Source organism: Macaca mulatta, chromosome 17, assembly GCF_049350105.2.
Source record: "Macaca mulatta isolate MMU2019108-1 chromosome 17, T2T-MMU8v2.0, whole genome shotgun sequence".
NCBI lineage: Eukaryota > Metazoa > Chordata > Mammalia > Primates > Cercopithecidae > Macaca > Macaca mulatta.
In genome coordinates, this window is record NC_133422.1 from 30,108,821 (window position 1) to 30,126,100 (window position 17,280).

A 17,280-nucleotide genomic window follows, 5' to 3' on the forward strand; every position below is an offset into this window, starting at 1 on the left:
TCCCTCCCTTCCCCTCCCTTCTCCTCCCCTCCCTCTCCTCCCCTCCCCTTCCCTTCCCTTCCCTTCTCTTTTCTCTTCTCTTTTCTTTCTCCAAGCACATTCCCAACCATGCCACAACTTGGGCTGCAGGAAGGTGAATCATTACGGCCCTGAAGAATAAAGAACAGAATAAAGAATAAAGAACAGCAGAGCAGCCGGAAACTAGGGGAATACCTAGAAACAAAGAAACCACTGAGAGGGTGAGCCCCATCTATGCCCAAAGACGCGACTGACTAACAAATAATGCAGTGGCAAGGCCGGAGAGCAGAAAAGGAGAACCCTGAGAACTGAGCACAGGCTTAGCAGCGCATGTGAAAGAGAAAAGTTAGCAGCTGGAATTCACACACATCAACTGTCTCATAGAATAAAAACCTATCATCCTCAGAAGAACATCGCAAAATCCAGTTACCACAATGTACTAAATACAATGTCCAGTCTCTAAACAAAAAAGACTAAACACACATAGAAACAGAAAAGTGTAACCCTACTAAGAAAATAAAGACAGTCCATGGAATTTGACTCCAAGCTGGTTCAGATGTTGGAATTAGCAAACAAAGACTACAAACAGCAATTATAAAGATTTAAAGTTCTAAAGGAAACTATGATATCAGTGAATAATAGAATAGGGTATCTCTACATCGAAATGAACACTCTAAAAAACAGAATTTCTAGAAGTAAAAACTACAAAAACTGAAACTTAAATTTAACTGATGGGCTTAATGACAGATTGGAAATTGTAGGGGGGGATGTAGATAAATAGAACCCACCCAAACCAAAACAAGCAGACAAGATGCTGAAGAAAAATGAACAGTATTTCAATGAAATACACTAAAATAGTGGTCTAAAATAAACTATCATCATATCAGTAAATACAGAAAAGGCATTTGACAAAATTTTACATCTATTTCTGATAAAAACAAAAACAAAACAACAAAAACTTGCTGGAAACTAGGAATAGAAAGAAACTTTCTGCAGTGGACAAAGTGCCTTTATGGAAAACTTATAGCTACACCAGACTAATGATAAAGATTGTTTTTTCCCCTAAGGTTGGAAACAAGGCAAGGGTGTCCACTATCACTTCTATTCAACGTTATTCTGGAAGATTCTCATCAGTGTAATAAGTCAAGAAAAAGAAATAAAACATATACGGATTGGAAAGAAAGACGTGAAACTATCTTTATTTGCATACAACATGACCATCTATGTAGAAAATCGAATGAGAATCTACAAAAAACAATCACTAGGACTAATAAACAAGTACAGCATGTTCACAGAATAGAAGTCAATACCCAAAATCAAAATTTTTTTACTATATCGGCAACAAACAATAAGAAATTGAAATTGTAAAAGAAGTGCCATTAACAATACATCAAAAAGCAAGAAATAATTAGGGATAAATTTGACAAAAGATGTGCAAGACCTGTGCACTGAAAAATGACAAAACACTGCTGAAAGAAATTAAAGAAGTCCCAAATCAATGGAGAGATATGCTGTGTTCATTGATCAAAGGCATCAAATATAGTCAAGATGTTAATTTTTTCCTAAATGAATAAATGGATTCAACACAACCTTATTCAAAATGTCAGTAGACTTTTCCTGCATAAATTGACAAGCTGGCAATAAGATTCATATGGAAATGCACAGGACCTATAACATCCAAAACAGCTTTGAAGAAGGGCAAAGTTGATATCATGACTTTTTATAAGCCGTAATCAAGGCAAACTCAACCCCTATGTCATTCTGTAGTGAAAAGATCAATATGAAATGTATCATAGCCTTAAAAGTAAACAATCTATAACCACACAGCTTCTGGGAAGATAGGTAAGTATTCTTAGAACTGCAAAAACACTAATCATAATAACAAAAATATTGATGGACTTTATGAAAATTATTATAATTATTATTATTTTGTTATTCAAGAGCCATCATTGTGAAAATGAATAGGCAAGTCACAAACGGGAGAACATATCCACAGTACATATCTGATGAATTACTTATTATATATACAAATTAAGAATTTTTAAATTTCATTTTTTAAAAGGGCAAAATACTTGACAAAAGAAGACATACGAACAGTCAACAAGCACAAGAATGGTAGGTGAATTTCATTTGTCATCTGGAAAATACAAATTAAGACCACAGTGTGATATAATTTTACAGCCACTAGAATGATTTAAAAAAATGAAAAAACAACAAATGTAGAGAGATTATGAGCAGTTGAAAGTCTTACACATTGCTGGTGGGTGTGTAAAAAAATGGTGTAAGCAATTTGGAGAATGTTTGGGAGTTTCTTATAAAATTAAACATATAAAGCCCTTATGACTCAACAATTACATTTCTAGGTACTCCCCAAGAGAAATGCAAACATGTGTTAACAAAGAACTTGCAAAAGAATATTCCTAGCATTCTTATTTACAACAGCCAAAAATTGGAAAAACACCTATCAATCCACGAAGAGAATGATTAAACAAACTATCATATATTCACATAATGGAATATTTCTCAAAACTTATTTTTAACTACTGATAACTGTAAAAATATGCTTGAATCTTGCAATCAGATATTAATTTGATTGCAGCAAATGAACAACAAAAAAAGAGTATTTACTGTAGGTTTCAAAATTTGGGCTCCTATGACCATTATGCTGTTATACTTATGAATATGTTACATTATGTGGCAAAAGGGACTTTGTGTGTGTAATTATGGTTACTCATCAGTTGACCTTAAGATAGGGAGACTATTCAGGATTTTCCTAGTAGAACCAATTAATCACAGGAAATCTTAAAAGCAGAGACCGAAGGGGAAGGCAGAGGAATTCAGAGCTTGAGAAGAACTCAGACTAGCTTGAGGAAAGAGGGGTCCGAGTGGAAAGGATGAGAAGAAAAGGAATTCTGTTGACAATCAGTGCTTGAAAGAGAACCAGATGAGATTCTCAGCTCAGCCAGCAACTTCAGTTTGGCCTTGTGAAACCCTGAACAGAGAATTCATCCATGCTCTGCTGGATTTCTGACCTATGGAAATGTAAGATAATAAATGGCTGTTGTTGGTCAGGCGCAGTGGCTCATGCCTGTAATCCCAGCACTTTGGGAGGCCGAGGCGGGTGAATCATGAGGTCAGGAGATCAAGACCATCCTGGTTAACACGGTGAAACCCCGTCTCTACTAAAAATACAAAAAATTAGCCAAGCATGGTGGCAGGCGCCTGTAGTCCTAACTACTTGGGAGGCTGAGGCAGGAGAATGGCATGAACCCGGGAAGTGGAGCTTGCAGTGAGCTGAGATCGCACCACTGCACTCCAGCCTGGGTGACAGAGCGAGACTCCGTCTCAAAAATAAATAAATAAATAAATAAATAAATAAATAAATAAGAAAATAAAATAAATGGCTGTTATTTTAAGCCTAAGTTTGTGTCAACTGGTTATACAGAAGTGGGTAACTAACACACTGTATTTTTCCATTTATTTAAATTACCAGAAGAGATAAAACTCTATGATGATAGAAGTTAGAAAGTAGTTGTCTCCCAAAGAAGAAAACCAACTAAAAGAAGGAAATTTTTGAGATAATAGAAATGCCCTGTATATTGTTTTACATGGTGATTACCTGGTTTTATACAATTGTCAAAACTCATTAAACTTTATATCTTCATTAAAACACACACACACGTATGATGAGACACCACAATATGCCCACGAGAATGGTTAAAATAAAAAAGACTGACAATAAATGTTCACATGGATGAGGAGAAACTCAAACTTTCATGCAGTGCTAGTGAGAGTTTAGAATGATAAAACCAGTGTGGAGAAGTGCTTGGCAATTTTTTATAAAAGTAAATATACATTCCCACCATAACTCAGCAATTCCACTCATAGGAATTTATTTAAGAAAAACAAAAAACTTAGGTCCACAAAAAAACAGGCAGCAATGTTCATGGCAGCCTTGTCCATAATGTCCTCAAATGGAAAATAACCTGATATCCATCATTAGGAAAATGGATAAGCAAATGTAGGCTATCCATACAGTTAAATGCAACTCAGTGGTAAAAAGGAATGATACCCAGAGCAACAGAGATGAAACTTTAAAATGTCATAGTCAGCAAAATAATCCCCCCCCACACAAAATTCCATACCGCTGATTCAGTTTCTTTAAGTCAATAAACAATAAAACCTAACTACATGGTGACAGAAATCAGAAACCCAGTTGCCTCTGGGTTTAGGAGGTAGGTAATTAATTGAAAAGGGACACAAAGGAACTTTCTGAGGTGATGAAAGCATATTTTGGTTTTGGTGGTGAAAAGAAAAAAGTGTTCAATGATATCTGGGAAAGCATGGTGGGGAAGATTTTATTCAGAGCCACAGAGATAATATCAGTATTTATAGCAGTAAAGAATGGTCGAAACTTATTAGACTGAATACGTAACTCCTGTGAATTATGTAGTCTGTAAATCGCCTCATTAAAAAATGAAAACAAAAATCCCAAGAATGTAGGAATAGTATATACTTAGACATCCTTTACTCCAGTTGATGCACTTAATTGTTGAATGCCTACTATGCCCTCGGCCTTTGCTGAGCCCTCAAACTGAAAGACCATTTGGGTTTGATATTGTCTGCCTTATCTTAACAGATGTGCTTCAGACCAGACATAGTCCTTTTCATGATAAACTTCATCATTTCAAACACGTCTTCTGGCCAGGCGCGGTGGCTCACGCCTGTAAACCCAATACTTTGGAAGGCCAAGGTGAGCAGATCATCTGAGGTCAGGAGTTTGAGACCTTCCTGGCCAACATGGTGAAACCCCATCTCCACTAAAAATACAAAAATTAGCTGGGCGTGGTAGTATGTGCCTGTAATCCCAGCTACTCGGGAGGCTGAGACAGGAGAATCGCTTGAACATGGGAGGTGTGGTTGCCATGAGCCAAGATCGTGCCACTGCACTCCAGCCTGGGCAACAGACCTAGACTCTGTCTCAAAAAAAAAAAAAAAAAAAAAAAAGTAAAAAAAATTTAAAATAAATAAATAAATATAAATAAACAGGTCTTTATGATATTGATTGTAGAAAGTTACATATTATAAATATACATTGAACCTGAAACATTTGTATTTCCAACAACTACAGTTTGAAACAAACTATAACTTCTTTTTACAGGAAATGGAAAATTGTGTATCTAAGATACGGTTTTATTGAGAATACTGAGCCCACTCAAACGTTATGGGGTTGAAAGCTTTGAATTAAGCTAAGGGAAGATAGGTTTAGATTTCTGTTTCACTTTTTCTCTTCCAGCAGCATTTGTCTACTATGGACCATTTATTCACTGCTTCTGTACTTCCTGATATTATCCTAGATAAGTTTTAAATATTTTATGTTAGTGATTCTAAAGATTTAAAAGTTTTACAGAAAGAGAGAGTAGAGGAATTGTTATAGAGATAGCTTGAAAATTCCATTTTGCCTTTGGAGAGCATTTTGCTTCAAGATTTAAAGCAGGGTACAGTTCACAAAGGAGGAAATACAAATGACCAATAAATATGACAAAAGTTAAACCATTCTAATAATAAAGAAAAATAAATTAAGAATTAAATGCCATGTTTTTACCTCTCAAATTATCAAAGACTTTTAAAAGTGACGTTATCCAGATTTGGCTGGGGTATAGCATAGATTGCTGGTGGAAATGTAAACTGGCACTATTTTTGGAAGAGTGATATGGTAATAGGCATCAATAGCCTTTACATGCAGGCAGCTCTTTCTTTGCATGATGCCATGTTTTTCAGAAACTCAATGATATCAGAACTGTGCAAAATGAATAGTGTCTGTATTGCTTTAGATACAAAAATTCTACCTCTAGAAATCTATTTTGAGAAAACAAATAGGGATGCATGAAAAGATTAACATATATGTGTATTTATTTGGGCATTGTTTATAATTTTCAAAATAATCTACATATCCAACCATAAGGAATAAGTTAAGTAAATTATGGTGTTTCCATATAGTGGAAACTATATTCCATATGCTCCCATAAAAATCACGTTTTCAAACAATAAGTATAGACATTTGGAAATGCTCATTCTATAATCTTCAATAAAAAAATCCTGATACAAAAATTACATACAGAATGATCTCAATTTTATGTGCATCTGTACAATCATGTTCCCAAGCACACACACATATGTAACTGATTTAAGTTAAGTCAACATGTTAAGAAGGCTCTTCCTGAGTGATGAGATTATGAGTAATCTGTAATTTTTCTTAAAGGTTTCTGTACTTTGTTAAAGACAAAATTATTTGATGGTATTTGTTGAAGCACAGTAAGGCAGACTTTATTCAGGAGCATTGTGAAAGGTGTAGGAACCACGGCAACAGAGTCTTGCAGTGAGAGAGAGCGATTGTGCTCAATTCCAAACATGGCATGGGCAAGTGGGAATTTATAGCCAAGCAGCAGGGTGGGGGTCAGTGGATGGAAAATGACCAGGAGGAAATAGCAGGGGTAAGGGGAATTCTGGCTAATCCAATTTAATGTGATTTTTTGCTGAAGATAGGCCAGGGTGATCAGACATCACCCAGGGTGGGGAGGGGAATGGTACAGGATGAGGAACCCGATCAGATATCAAGGGTGATCAGATATTGAGGATGGGACCACTTGCTAAACCAACTGAGCAGGGCTCTTTTCTAAAACTGGATTTTACAAGGAAGTGCCCAGATGGGCCTAGGGGAAGTTTCAGGAGCCTGACTAAAGTGTGGCCAATCAGAATCTTTGTCAACTTCCCCAATCTTTGTTATAAAACTGGATTTTTTTAATATTTAAGTTTTTACAAGAATTACATTGATATGCTTTCTAGCACATTTTTAAAATCTGGAACTATATAAAGGAAAATGTAAAGTTCTTGTACAGAAGTGATCGTCCAAGCCATTTGTTACGTTTTTGCATATGTATAACAGTGTATTTCCATTTTGTAAAAATGACTTCATTGAAATATAACCTACAATACAGTACAATAATCTACATCCATTTTAAGTGTATAATTTCATGAGTTTGGCAGATGTACCTTCCTGTAAACCTCCATCATAATCCAAGCAGAACCATTCCATTACCCCCAAAAGTGTGTTCACACCCCTTTGCAGTCCAATGCTCCCTCCTCTAATCAGTTTTTTGTTACTATAGATTAATTTTTTTCTAGAAATTTATATAAATGGAATTATACAGTATATACATGTATCGTCTTTTCTATCTAGTTTCTTTTACTCATCATTATGGATTTGAGATTCATCCATGTGGTTATATATATACATTATATATATATGCATATATATATATAAATTGTTCCCTTCTTTTTATTGCTGAATTGTATTTAATTGTATGGTTACACTGGATAACCCACATTCTCTTCATCCATTTACCTGCTGAAACATTTGGGTTTTTTCTAGTTCTTTACTATTATGAATAAATCTATTACAATCATTTGTCTACAAGTATTTGTGTAGATAGATGTTTTCATTTTGGGGGGCATAAACACCTAAGAGTATGTAATAGACTAGGCTTTCCAGAGGAGCAGAAGCAATAGGAGATGCAGGTTGAGCATATCTAATCTGAAAATCCAAAATCTGAAATGCTCCAAAATTCAAAACTTTATGAAATCTGATGTAATGCTCAAAGGTCATACTCAAAGGAAATGCTTATTGGACCTTGTGATGTGTGTGTGTGCACGCATGTGCAGGCTAATTTTTTCTAGTAAATATATATAAACATAAACATAAATTATAGAGATATGTGTGTATGTGTGTACATATATATTAATATGTGCTATAAGGAATTGGCTCGTGTGATTATTGGGACTGAGAAGTTCAAGATCTGCAGTTGCCAGGCTGGAAACTCAGGAGAGCCAAGGGTGTAAGTTCTAATCTGAGAAGACCCATGTCCAACTTTGAAGACAGGCGAGAAAGAATTCTTTATTACTCAGCTTTTAATTCTATTCAGACCTCCAACAAATCGAATGGGGCTCACCCACACTGGGGACAGCAATCTGCTTTACTCGGTGTATAGATTCAAATATTCTCATCCAGAAACACCCTCACAGATGCACTCAAAATAATACCTTACCAAATACCTGGGCAACCCAAGATCTGGTCAGCTTAACACATAAAATTAACCATCACAGAGTGGAATGGATGGGTCAGATGGTAGGTGTATGTTTGCCTTTTTAAGGAACTATAAAAATGTTTCCAAAGCAGGTGGACAATTTTACATTCCCCACCAGCAGCATATGAGAGGTATATTTCCTACACATTTTCCCAACACCTGATATAGTCAGTCTTTTTAATTTTAGTCATTCTAATAAGTGTGGGGTGTTATCTCATTGTGGTTTTAATTTGTATTTTCCTGATGAATAATGTTAAGCACATCTTCCTGTATCTGCTTGCTATCTGTATATGTCCTTTGGTAAAGTGTCTGTTCAGAGTTTTTGCCTGATTTTTAATTGTGTTGTTTCTTTTCTTATTATTGAGTTTTAATAGTTCTTTACATATTTTGGCTATAAATCCTTTATCATATATAGGCTTCAGAAATATTTTCTGCCAGTCTGAAGCTTCTCGTTTCATTCCCTTAATTCTGTCTCTCCAAGAACAGAAGTTTTCGATTTTGATGTAGTTCAATTTATCTTTTTTTTTAATTTTATGAGCTATGCTTTTGTTGTTGCATCTCAGAAACTGTTGCCCAACCCAATGTAACAAAAATGTTCTCCTATGTTTTGTCTAGAAGTTTTCTAGATTTACATTTTACATTTATGTGTGAGATTCATTTTTAGTTAATTGTTGCATGTGAAGCAAGGTACAGATCAATGTTGGGGGTTTTTTGTATATAGATATGTAAATGTTCCAGCACCATTGTTGCAAAACTACCCTTTCTCTACTGAATTGCCTTGGCACTGTCAAAAATTAGTTGTCCATATATGTGAAAGTCTATTACTGGACTGTCTTCTGGACCTAATGTCTGTGTCATTATCTCTTTGTCTGTCTTTGTGCCAGTATCAAACTGTCTTGATTATTGAAGCCTTGCACTCTGCTTTGAAATCAGGTCATCTTAGTCCTCCAACTTTGTTCTTCTTTTTCAAAATTAATTTGCCTATTTTAGATGCTTTACATTCCTATGAACCTTAGAATTAGCTTGTCATTTCCTACAAAAACAAACAAATAAAAAAGCCTGTTGGGATTTTGATTTGGACTGCAATGAATCTATAGATCAATTTGGAGACAGTTGATGTCTTAATAATATTAAATCTTTCACCCATGAATATGGTATTAGTATCTATTTGTCTATCATCTATCTATAAACATTGTTAAAACAATCAAACACTGCTGATACATATACACATTTTTTGTTGTATGCTGACCATTTCATGTAGAAACAACAATAGTGACTGAGGCAAATAATACTGATGGCTATAAAATGGCAAAGCCCTGGCTCTGTCAGTCCTCTGTGATGAGAGACAGGGTCCATCTGATCTCTGTGTGGTTGGGCTGGGTCTGAGCTTTGTCGCAGCTTGTTGGAATTCAGTTCCTGACTGGTTTTAATATCTGAAAAGTAGGATCAGTACTTTTCTCTCAGTGTATCTTGGAATCCTAGAGACAGTAAGACCCTGGAAATTTCCCCAAGCTTCACATAGCCCAGCTCCCAACTTTCCGAACTGTGGGAGTTCTCTTTATGCCTTACAGCCCAGCCACCAACTTCTTGGGTTGCTAGGGCCTTTTCTTTGCCTAAACTCTGCCTTCCCATCTCAGAGCCTTGAGATAGCTCTTCCTCCAGCATTCAATAGGTGGCTACAATGTACTCAGTAAAGACCCTGTGTAGTGGGGTGGGGGTTGGGGTGAGGTGGGTGGGTAGAGTTGAGGGGATTGGAGAGTTGAAAAGGTTTTGGGGAGCATCTATTTCCCTCAGTTCTCCTGCTTTGCCTCTGGCTACTGCAGGCTGCTGCCTTGCATTTGGTGAAAGCCCCGTGGTTTTTAGGAGGGGATTTCTTTCAGCTTTCCTGCCTTACCCCCAGTGTGTAATGGGGACTGCCTTGCAACGGATGAACTTCATATGCCTTGGAGAATCATTCTCACTTCTCCTGCCTAATTCCTATGCTCAGTGGGCTACTTTCTTGTACTTTGGGAAGACCTGGAGTACCTGGGGAGGGTATTTCTCAGTTCTCCTACCCTGGCACCAGCTTTCAGTGTACGACTCCCGTCCACTCCATGGACATGGTGGCAAATGCCTGTGGTCCTAGCTACTTGGGAAGTTGAGGTGGAAGGATTGCTTGAGCCTGAGAGGTGGAGGTTGAGATTGCACCAGTACACTCCAGCCTAGTTGACAGAGAAAGACCTTGTCTCAACAACAACAACAACAACAACAAAACAACAAGAACAACAACAAAACAAAACCCTGCAAGGAGTGAGGAAAGTGAGATTGGCAGAGGGAGAAGTTGAACCATAATGCAATTGTAGCAGAGGCTTCAGTCAAGCCCATGGGGAGCTCTGGAGCTGGGATCTCCCTTTAGAGTTGCCCTGAGTTGAGGCACGAAGGCCAGATCTTCCTATTGAAGAAGGAATAGGGATTGTTTATGTACTAATAACTGTATTTGCTGTGCAAATATACTTAGTTTGTATCTTGCTTTTTCACTATATGATTTCATTTATTGTGCAGAGGTATTTTTAAAATTTTAAGATATTCAAGTTCATTTTCTTTTTGTGATTTATATTTTAAAATCTTATTTAATAAATACTCCCTTACTCCAGTGTCATAAATGTCCTATCCCCTCTCCCAGCCAACGGTCAGTGGATGCTCATAGGGATGGTGTGTGACTTTGGGCAAGACTTATGGTCAAAGGGAATTCTCGGTGAGAGATTCAATTGGAAGCTATTCTAAGCTTACATCTCGAAATGAGGGAGCAAGTGCCTTGTCCTGAAGATCCGGTGGGCCACACCACAGTGTCTACCACCCAGAATGATCCAGTTAGTATTAATATAATATTTGTGTCATTTTATAAACACACAAAAAGCAATATGCTAGTTACGTCTATATTAATACATAAAAAATTGCAAACACTTGTATGGGAATTATACATCAATTTCACTATCATGGGTACTAATGAGGGAAAATGAAGGTAGAGACAGAGGTAGGGATGAGGTATCTGAGGCTTCAGCCATTCCTTTAATGTTTATTCCAAGACAGACGGGAGGAGGAGAGAGAGAATGAGAGAGAGTTAAAACAAACATGACAAAATGTGAAAACCAGTTCAATGTTACCATATGGTGAAGATAGGAATGTGTGATATTTTTATACTTTTCTATGTCTGAATACTTCATTATTTAACCCTAAAAGAAAATACTAGAGAATATGTCTCAGAGAAATAAGAACTTGAGAGTCATTCTGTTAGGCCTCAAGTGGTCACTGGGAGAGCAGAGATTGACGCTCTGTGAATAGGGCTCAGGGTCTTAACTGTAAAAAAATTAGATTATTTTAAGACTACCTCCAATTTGAAAGAAAGACTTCCAATTGTATGAATGTTTTGATAAAATCAGAACTGTTGGTCAATGAAAGCTTTAATTCTGTGAAGAGGGGAATAGTCCTCCAATTGGATCAGCTCTTTCGTTTTTACAATCAAGTGTCAACTTTGTTCTTAGCTGTATCTAAGGCATATAGACCACTTTCAGCAAGCACTCACTAGACTGACCAGCTATTATAAACTAGGCACTGTTCTAGGCACTCGAGATAAGACAGAAAACAAAGCAGAGTTTTTGAAAATTCTACTGTCCCTGTTAAAAGAATGAAAAGACAAGTCACAGAGTGGAAGAAAATATTTACAAAACACATCTGATAAAAGATTTACATCAAAAATATGCAGAGAACTCTTAAAACAGCATTAAGAAAGCAAACGACGCAACTTAAAAATGGGCAAAAGATCAAAACAGAAACTTCACTAAAGGTGGCGAGGATGTGGAGCAGCAGGAACTCTTATTCATTGCTGGTAGGAGTGCAAAATGGTACAACAACTTTGGAAAACAGTCTAGCAGTTTCTCACAAGCTAAGCGTAGTCTTACCATACAATCCAGCAATTACAATCTTTGGTATCTATCCAAACGAGTTGAAAATGTGTGTCCACAAAAAACCCTGCACACAAATGTTTATAGCAGCTTTATTCGTCGTTATCAAAACTTAGAGGCAACAAAGATGGCTTCAGTACGTGAATGAATAACTAAACTGTGGTATATCCAGACAGTACAATATTATGTGGTAATGAAAAGAAATTAGCTGTCAAGCCACAAAAAGATGTGGAGGAAACTTAAAGGCATATTGCTAAATGAAAGAAGCCTGTCTGAAAAAACAACATGCTGTATGATTCCAACTGTAAGACATTCTAGAAAAGGCAAAACTATAGAGACAGTGAAAAGATCAGAAGTTGCTAGTGGTTCAGGGATGGAGGGAGGAGGGATGAATAGGTGGAGCATAGGGGATTTTTTAGGATCATCTATATGATCCTATAATATGGATACATGACATTATACATTTGTCAAAACCCATAAGACTGTACGAAACAAAGAGTAAACTTAAGTTAATGATGCATAAAGATTGGTTCATCAATTGTAGAAAATGTACCACACTAATGCAAGATATTAATAATAAGGGAAATTTAGGGGGGTTAGGGTGAGATGGGAAAGGGCATATAAGGAAACTCTATGTACTTTCTACTCAATTTTTCTCTAAAACTAAAACTGATCTAAAAAATAAAGTCTACTAATTAAAAAAACAAGAATCCTTGTCTTCATGGAGCTTATACAATGGTTGGGGGAAATAAGTAATGTGTTTATAAAAGATTAAAATACTAATACATTCCATGGAGGAAGGAAAAAAGCAGAGAAGGCCAATAGAGAGGAGGGAGTTGCCATTTTAATTGGATGGCACGAAGGCTTCCATGAGAAAGGACATTTAAGAATCAATAAAAAATTCAAAATGCTTCCACTGGATGGGCACGCCAGACCTCATTTTCAATGAAACATCTGTCAGAGGCTCAGGAAAACACTAGTGAAAGGGTAGATTAGATGACAACACTTAACCCTTGATCAATGTTAACAGTTCTAAAAATGGGACCACAAGACCTCATGTGCCGCGTGATGGAATGCAATCGGAAGCACATGATACTACCTATGGAGTATTTGCCAAAATAAATGCATCTGAATCTAAGCAAGCTTCACACTTAGGCAGCAAGCTTATGAAAAATACAAAGGAACAAGTTATTAGATTAATGGGTTGGTTAATCTAATGCGATCAGCAAAATCTGGCATGCCGGAAGTTCTATAGGACAAATGAATCAATATCTTCAACAAACAAAAAAATGACTAAAAGTGGGGAAGTGGGAACTCTCATAGATTAGAAAATACCTAAGAGACATTTTAGCCAAATGCAATTTGTGGACTTTATTCTGTGATTTCAACAGGACTGTAAAATATTTATATTTGAGAAAATTGGGGACATTTGAACATGGACTGCATAATAGGTGAAATAATAGAATTAATGTTAATTTTGTCAGATGTGATAATGGAATGGTGGATTTGTGGCTTTTAAAAATCCTCATCTGTTAGATTTATATACTACTGACATAATTATGGATAAAAGCAATATGATATCAAAAACAGTGAATAATAGATAAAACAAGATGGACAACTGGGGCTGGACCTGTGCTTGGTGGGTCCTTGGTGTACCTGGTGGGTCCTGAGCACCACCCTGGTGGTTCTAGGTGTGCCCTGTCAAATTCCTGAAAACTCCTCTTATGAATGTGCAATATTTATAATCAGGTTTTTTTTTTCAAATAAAAAAGTCTAACATTCTATGGTGATATTATGTGTAAAAAATTCCTTTGGATCAGTTATGTGAAATATTTTTTAAAACCAAGAAAAACACAATGTTAAAAATTGTTGAATTTGAATATTGTGTAAATGGGGTTTATTATACTGTCTTTTTACTTTTGGATGTTTGAGAATTTCCTTAATAGAACAATTTTGAAAGTCCAGGAATACTAAGAGATATTAGAAAAATAAAAGTGACAGTCTAAGACTGATTTTCAAGGTGTTTTGTTTTGAATTAAAGACAATTTCTTTTAAAAGTCAATCATGTGCAAGTCAAATATGCACAACAGATACATTTGAAACTACCTGACTGTGATGGAGTCACTCTTCTCCCCTCTGCCCCCAGAGATACAACACATACAGTTTGAAATTCGTTCAACTAAGGTAACAATTTTCATTGTCTACTAAGTCAATGACTCTCCGTCTTCTGGAATATGCTGGATACTTTCTAGTATTTACTGGAATACTTGAGTAGCAAATACATTCTAGTATTTACTAGAACTTGGACTAGCACAATTCAAAACATTCAATAAATTAAGAATACACCAAACAAATCAACAATAATTGCACTATAGCTGACTAACAATATCTCCTGGTATCCATAAAAGACATTGCCAATGAATACACTATTTGGTTTCCCTAACACAGTGCCACAGTGTCACACAGTTTGTACTCAAACAATTTGAGTACAATTCTTTACTGTTCTGAATGCCTGTCTTTTATGTTTACGGCAGTCCCAGTGTGTTCCAGTCTTTCTTACTTTCCCTGTAACTTGACATTACCTCTTTCTTAGTGACTCTCTTCAACACAGTGTCACATAATATGATCATTCCAGTCTTCTACACAAACAAAAAGTTCAAAATGAGAGCAAACATAACGTTTACACATTGATAAAAATGTGGTATCATGAATAGTCCATTAGTTGGATGTGTTAATAGATTTGATCATCTGAAAGCTATATACCTGGATTTATCTCCCCAGATATACCTATTTATCATCCTAAATACACCATGAAGACCTAAAAGAAATATGAGCTAACATTATGCTCTAAATATAATTTTTTGACATAAGATATTACAGAATAAAAATTGTTTGCATCGTTTTTGAAAATCACTATGGAAGATGTTGTCCACTGAATGACTCCTGTAAACCTATTTTAGTATCATAGTACAGTTTACACATAGGAGAATGTTTGCTTCCTTTTGTTTATAAATGATAAGTTTCTCTGTGTTACCTTGACTTTCACATATGTGAGAGCTAAACTGAAGCTACCATAATTAATTTAGGTTTTCTTACACAACAAACCCTGCTCATTTCCATCCCATCCCGCTTTATTTAATGATTCTATTTATGTATTTGTTGTGGACATGTTTTATTTTGTCCCTCCAGCCCAAACACTCCCTCTTCTGGTAGCAGCAGCACCTTCTTTTAGATAAACCCTTCTCCCCACCTGTCCCAACCCAACCTTATCATTTTATTAATGCAGTCAACCTCTGCCTTCTGCCACTCTCAGACCATTGCCATGGTGTTTGCCAAAGGCCAGAGTCTTTCACTAGCATTATTTCAAATTGAAATCAAGGAACTATTGAAGGAGGCATCTTCTTGACCAGTGATAAGCCAGATGGCCACAACCTCCAAGGTGTGAAAAAATGTGACACAGAAAGACAGATAGATCAGAGTCTGAGACAGCTACTTTCAGCACCTGGTACTATTTGCTCCCAAACCAGATACATCCCTGCCCATCCAATGGTTAGGTTATCTGAGCCAATAAGTGTTCCTCATGACTCCAGTGAGTTTCTGATTGGGTTTCTGTCCCTTGCAATCAATATCACCCTGACTGATACAGAGCACTTCATCGTGAGTTGTCTCAAGTTTTTTACAGAAGCCTGCAGAGGAGAAAGAATAAAGTAAGGCCATTCATTTAATAATTTATTTACTTCTCTATTTCACATAACTGGTTTATTTCCAAAGTTTATTTGCAATATGTTGAATGAATATATAGATATTGGCTCCATTAGAAGGCCATCTTGAGCCTGGGCAACATAGGGAGACCCCCCCTACAAAAAATTTAAAGAAAAAATTAGCTGGGTGTGGTGGCACATGCCTGTAGTCCCAGCTACTCAGGAGGCTGAGGTGGAAAGATTGCTTGAGCTGGGAGGTTGAGGCTGCAATGAGTCATGTTCATGTCACTGCATTCTTACCCAGGCAAAAAAAAAAAAAAAAGCCCATCTTGAGAAAGTAATATCCAACAACTTCAATTAAATTATTTTGTAAGGTAATTGTGCTTCAACCTTCCACACACTCAACTCCTCTAGGCTCCCCGGCTTCTCTGGAGGCCCATGTAATGATATAGTTCTTGATTGGCATTTTAGTATATATAGAAGTGCAGCTTTTCAGGGATAAAAGGAACATTTGAGGCCATGCAAGTAAACTCATCAGTTTCTGTATGACATACGGAAACCCAGAAATGTTAAGCCATCTGCCCAATATCACAGAGCTCTCCAATACATCCCAAACCTGAATCAGATCCCAAACCTTAATCTAGCTCTTCTGATACCCAGCTCAGTGACTTTTCCACTGCACCATGCCCCCAAAGCCCTTTTCAGGACAGGCATTAGAAGAGAAATAGACTTTGCTTTTCTTTGTAAAGCCATTGAGGCAGTTCTTCAGTTTCATTGTAAGGAAAAATGGATCTTGCTCATGCAATGAAAGGTCTTGCAGTTTGAGAGGCTACTGTATGGAAGGACTGCCTAATGAGGGTCCTCAGAGCAGACTGGGCTGTGATAAGACTGGGGTGCAATGCTCGGGAGACAGCATTCTGGGCCTGGCTTAAAAGGGTCCACAAGGGCCCTTAACTTCCCTTAGTTTTCTTACTTTTCTAAGTATACTTTTTTGCTAAGTGAATATAATAATAATAACACCTATTATATTCTACCAATGTCCTACAGTTATAGGAAGGATCAAAAGAAATATGTGTGTAAAAGTACCTGGTAAACAGGGAAGTGAATATTCTGTCATAGTACCAAAAACCTCCTGTTTGGATCATGAGGCAGTCTCAGTGACTGAGACTGTTTTGTCTCTTCTAAGAACACTCCATGTCTATTCCAACCTTCCAGCCTTCCCTTGCCTGGAATGCCTTTCCCCTTTTCCTCCATGTCATGAAACCCTCTGCATCCTTTAAACACACTTTCTTTGCTAAAGTGCCTTTCTTGAGGGCTTTGCTCTGAATCCCTTCAGTGGAGTTTGTGGATCACTGTTGCACTCTGCTTTCTCTGGTCATTGCTTTGGACTGTTTCTCACTGGCTAGAATGTAAACCCCTTAAGCCAAGAGCACTATTTTATATACCCTCTCCTCCCAGAGTACATTAAAAAAGCAG